The sequence below is a fragment of the Arachis hypogaea genome, chromosome 15 (genome assembly GCF_003086295.3).
Source record: "Arachis hypogaea cultivar Tifrunner chromosome 15, arahy.Tifrunner.gnm2.J5K5, whole genome shotgun sequence".
NCBI lineage: Eukaryota > Viridiplantae > Streptophyta > Magnoliopsida > Fabales > Fabaceae > Arachis > Arachis hypogaea.
Genome location: NC_092050.1, coordinates 70,214,291 through 70,220,122, shown reverse-complemented (window position 1 = coordinate 70,220,122; position 5,832 = coordinate 70,214,291). Strand labels below are relative to the sequence as shown.

Sequence of the window (5,832 nt, the reverse complement as noted above, 5' to 3'; positions counted from 1 at the left end):
GTCATTTTTGCTCTTAACCCCTCAAACTTTTTTTCATCCGCCTCGTGTCGCCTTAAGATATGAGATTCAAGATCTCTCAATTCTAGCATGAAGGTTTCATCGGGAGGTGATGGTGGAAGAGAGGGTTCATTGTTTGAGGGATGGGTATTGTAGTTGGAAGGTGGTTCATATTGGTAAAATTCTTGAGGTGGTGTGTATGGACTTTGTAGTTCATGGGAGTATTGGTGTTGGAATGGTGATGGCTCCAGATGTGGTTCATATGGTGGTTGGTATGGTGTATATGGGTTGGGGTCATATGGAGGTAAATGGTGGTATGAGGCTTGTGAGTATGGTGGAGGGCTATATTGAGGAGGGGGTTCATATGTATGTGGTGGTTGTGGTTGACAATCACAAGAAGGGTCATCACATACATTGGATCGGTATGCATTAGGATAAGGAGTATACCCATAAGAGTTCGGAGGAGGTTGATGCCAAGAAGGTTGTCCATAAGCTTGGGGCTCCTTCCACCTTTGATCTCCAAATCCTTGATGCACATCCTCATTGAAGCTTCCATTTCCTACAACATAGTTTGAACCACACTCATAGCTAAAGTGAGAATTCATGATAGCAAGAGAAAATGAAAATAAAATCAAATAAGAGACAAAGAAAACCAAATCCTAAAAATAGCAAAAACTAACAAACAAACTAAAAACCAAGCTATTCACAATATATACAATAGCCAATAATATAGCACCATTGCAATTCCCCGGCAACGGCGCCATTTTGATGTGTAGACTTTTGTTGATATAGAATTTCCTCAATTGAATGAATTCTCGTTGCAAGTATAGTTCTACACCAATAAAGAATCCTCACATGCAAAAATTTGAGTTGTCACAAATAACAAACCCCAATAAGAATTAACCGGAGTATTTAGACTCTGGGTCGTCTCACGAGGAATTACAATAAAGTGTATGCTTATTGGCTATGAAGGGGTAAAAGGGGTTTTGATTGGTGAGAGGGCAAGAATTTAAATGTGCAAGAAAAGTAAATCAAGCAAGCAAATTAAAGGAAGCAAGTAAAGAAGAGAGAAATTCATGGCAATGGTTGAGATCAAAGGCTTTCTATCCTAGTCATACAATGATTAATTCATCTTATTTAGTCAACTCCAACACATAGAGAGAAAGTCAAAAAAGATTAATCAATCATATCACAATAATAACAAGAATTTATCTCATTACGTCATCCCTGAAGATGGAAGAAAGTATCATGTTATCCTCATACTCGGAGAAAGTCTAATAAGACTAGCTAATCTCAATCCAATTGTACTAATCAACTCACTAATAGAATTAGCAAAAGATTAGAGTCATTGGAAATCAAACTAGCTAACAACTCTAGATCACCAACATAAGTTGGGTTTTCATGACTTAAGATTGCCTAATTACTCTTCCAAGCCAAGAATGCTCAAAGTCTACTCTAACATTCTTCCAAGCATTTTGTCAAACACTTGGAAGGCATAAAAGGAAAGCACAATAAATGACAAGAAATAGTAAAATCTACCAGCTACCAATTGTAATTAAAGTAAATCCACAACTCAATTCAACAATAAAATAAACATTAACATTAAATTTCATTACAAGTAAACCAAATCCATCATGAGTGCATGAGCATAAAAGAGAGCATAAAAGGAAAATTAACACTACAAACCATGAGAGTGAAAGAGTAGAAGCAAGAATTCATAAAGAAAAGAAGATGAAATCATAAATTGGATCTAGATCTAGAAGAATTAACCTAACCTAACCTAATTCTAGAGAGAAGAAGGAGCTTCTCTCTCTAGAAACTAACCTACATGATGCTCATGCTACAAACAATTGCTCCCCCTTTGCTTGGACTTCAATTCTGCATGAAATACACTCAGAAACAAGCTGGATTTGGGCCAGGGCGGCTCAGAAATTGCCCCCAGCATTTTGCCTTTAAGTGGGCCACGTGAGAGTATCAGCGCGTGCGCGCCATGTGCGTGTGCGTGTCGATTTGCAAATTCTTCATCCGCGCGGATGCGTCATGTATGCGTGCGCGTCCTTATGCGAAACCACTTCTGCGCGTGTGCGCCTTGTACGCGTGCGCGCCCATTGATGTATTCCCAATCTTTGTTTCTTCATGCATTCTCCTCTTTGTATGCTTTTCTCCTCACTTCTTCCATCCAATACTTGCCTTATAAACCTGAAATCACTTAACAAACATATCAAGGCATCGAATGGAATTAAAGTGAATTAAAATTACCAATTTTAGGGCCTAAAAAGCATGTTTTTACATTTAAGCACAATTCAAGGGAGAACTACAGAACCATGCTATTTCATTGAATAAATGTGAGAAAAGTTGATAAAATCCCCCAAATTAAGTACAAGATAAACCACAAAATCGGGGTTTATCAGTCCACTTGACCATAATTCATCCTACCTAAACCCTAGTTCCATTACACCCCTCTAAAGACCTCATGATATTTGTTATTCATGCATTAAATACTAGTTGATTGGTAGATGACTTGTAAATCTTTGAAAGCATGAAAAAAGGAGAATTGAGTAGTTAAACCCGAAACACTGAGGGAATTGAGTGAATACACGTCCAGTGAGGGGTTCGATCGCTCAATTCTATGTTCTTACGCCTCATATTGTATCTTCTTGCAAGTTGTTTAATTGGATAGTTTTGATAAGGACAATTCAATTCTTTGGACATTAATCTTAATGCATGAACTCTTTGCATTGGCCCCAAAGCCTTTTTGTGATAGATTGGAATTTCATGGTTTGTTCCTACCAACTCTCATCGTAGTACATATTAGTAATTAGTCTTAGGATAGTTGCATGCATCTAAGTAGTTTATAGCATAAGTCAATTTCCCTTTTCATCTATCTCCTTTGTGTGTGGTTAGCATGAGGACATGCTAGTGTTTAAGTGTGAGGGAATTGATGAATCCATATTTGATGATGATTTTTTGGTTAGAATTGAATGGACTTTCATCACATTAACTTGCACTTATCCCCTTGAATAGCATGTTTTTGAACCTTCCTCCCAAATTGTGCTTGATTATGAAAATATGCTCTTTTGTGCTTGAATTAATCTATTTTATTCCAAATGCCTTCCATTCGATGCCTTGATGTTGTTTGTGAGTGATTCCAGGTGTATAAGGTGGGAATGGGTTAGAGAAAATGGAAGAAGAGCATGCAAAGTGGAGGAAATAAGAAGAATCAAAGGAGATGAGCTCAGAGACGTGTGCGTGCGCACAGGCACCCGTGCGTATGCACAGCTGCCCAAGCATAGCGCGTGGATTGCTTCGAGCACGTCGCGTGTCCAACCAAGCATCACCTAGTGTGCGTGCGCACAGCTACTTGTGCGCACGCACAGATTGGGAATTTCGCTAAAGTGTGCGGACGCACGCGTCTGTGCGTCCGCACAGGTGTCCGCACATGACTTCATTAAAATAGCACGTGCCTCGTGATTTGGGGGCTTTGGAGGCCCATTTCTGAAGTTCTCTAGCTCATATTGGAGGGGAAAATAAAGACATAACATACCATATCATTAGTGTAGTTTAGGATAGTATAGGAAGCTTTAGTTTTAGTTTTTCTCTAAGTTTTTTATCTTCTCTATTAGGGTTTACATTAGGGTTTTAAATTCAAGTTCCATTTCCATTTTTGATTTTGGATTTTTCTAGTTTTCATTGTAAGTATTCTCTTGTTATTACTCTTTATAGTTACATTGTCATTACCCTTTCTTCTAATTCGAGTTATAGTTCAATTTTACTTCTCTCTTGCAATCTCAATTTCTTGTTGATGAATTTGATGTTTGATGTTTGTTTCATACTTTTTTCTGTTATTCTTGTTGATTGAGATTGATTGTTGCTTTTACTTTCGAGTCTTTTCTCATTTTCTCCATGTTTAAGCTTTTTGCCCACCAAGTGTTTGACAAAATGTCAAACATGGTTTTAGACTAAATTTTTTGTTCTTGGCTTGGATAAAGTGAGCAATTGGGTTTCTAGAGTTGGAATGTCCATCATTTAGTTTCGATTATTGGATTGTTAAGTGTTCTTGTTCCCACTAACGCTAAGTTGTTGCTAAGGCAATTAGCAAGCAATTTAGGATTTGTAGGTTAAGGACACTTATGCTCATTTAACTTTTCTTCCGATGTGAGGGTTGATCAAGTGAGATTAATCCAACATAATTGTCATAGTTGTGGTTCCAACAAGGAAAAACCCTTAGCTCACTCCAAGCCAAGGCTCTCTTTTATGCTTTTAATCTTTCATACCTTTATATGTTGATCTCTTTTATACTTGTTTATATTACATAGTCAGTTCTTTAATTCCTTAATTAGTTCAATCATTACAATTTTTCATGTTCTTTTATTGCTTTATGTGTTCATTTCTTCATTCACAACCCTTTGATCACACTACAACCGGAATGGCACACTTATTGTTCTAAAAGTGCTCCTAGGGAGACGACTCGGGAGTTAAATACTCTCGGTTTGGAATTGATTTTTGCTTATGACTCATCTTGTGAATTTCAAATTTTGATTGACGGCCAACTTGTCGGGTTAGGACTATACTCACAACGCTAATTTCACTCTTGGACAATCAAGTTCCTAACCTATATGCAATTTGGCTATTTATCAAAATTTTGGCGCCATTGCCGGGGAGTTCACTTTAAGTGCAATGAGTGCTACTATTTTGGTTGTTGTAAATATGTGAATATTGTAAATACTTGACTTTGGTTTGCTACTTGGCTCTAATCCTAAATACCACTTCCCTCTTTAGTTAATTTAGTAGTCTTTAATTGTTAAGTTGGTTCTTGTTTACTTGCCTATTTTTATCTTGCTTTTCATAATTACATGGTTTTCATTGCCTCCTCAGTTGAATGACACGGTCGCTTCCAGACCCGAGCTTGGCCACTTTTGGTCCAGAAATTGAAAGAACTTTAACCCGTTTAAGTCAAGCTCGGCGCCGGCTAGCTTTTGTGAATAGTGAATCGGGTTCCTTAGAGGAGCACTCCAATTCACTATCACCAACCATCCGTGACCATCATTCTCCAATCAACGAGGAGACTCTATATTCATCTGTGGATAGTACTGAATTCTCTTTGAGTGACTCGGGTGACACCATTATGGCGGATCTACCTAGAAAAATCACCTTAAAGGAGGCCGGAACTCCTGATCTTGATTTGCAACCGCTTCAAATTTTTTATCCGGCCTTGGATCCAAATTTTGAGCTTAAGTTTGGCACGATAAACTTGCTTCCCAAATACAATGGACTACCTAAGGAAGATCCTTTGAAGCATCTAAAGGATTTCCAAGTTGCATGTGCAACTGCTAGAAGACATGGGGCCGATGAAACCGCAGTGTTGGTCTTTGCTTTCCCTTTCTCTTTGGAGGGAAAAAAGAAGGAGTGGTTTTATACTTAGCTGGGTAAAATTAGATCCAACTGGGACTTGCTCCATAAAGAGTTTTTGGAAAAGTTCTACCCTCCCCAGAAAACAGACAAGTTGCGAAGAGAGATCTCTTGCATTGTGCAACGGGATGGGGAGACTTTGTATGAGTATTGGGAGAGATTTAAGAAGTTGCTGAAGGCATGTCCTCACCATCGGATTGATGAGTTGGTTCTTATCAGTTATTTCTATCAAGGAATGCACCACCAAGACAAGCTTCTCTTAGATGCCGCGAGTGGAGGATCATTGACTAAAAACAAGACCGCTGCAAAAGCATGGGAAGTTATATCTGATCTAGCAGACTCTACTCAACACTCAAGAGCAAGGAGTCTACAACTGAAAGCTTTGAATGAAGTTTCTCCCTCCGGAGATGCTATTTTGACCAAGAC

At 38.4% G+C, this 5,832-nt stretch overlaps 1 non-coding gene across 1 annotated transcript; it reads right to left on the bottom strand.

Annotated features, from left to right (window-relative positions):
• Positions 1-5,497: 5,497 nt before the first annotated feature.
• On the bottom strand, positions 5,498-5,604 carry LOC112753631 (small nucleolar RNA R71). Its single transcript, XR_003178007.1, has one exon. It is a non-coding gene; the product is annotated as a small nucleolar RNA R71 (small nucleolar RNA).
• Between the last annotated feature and the right edge of the window lie 228 nt (positions 5,605-5,832).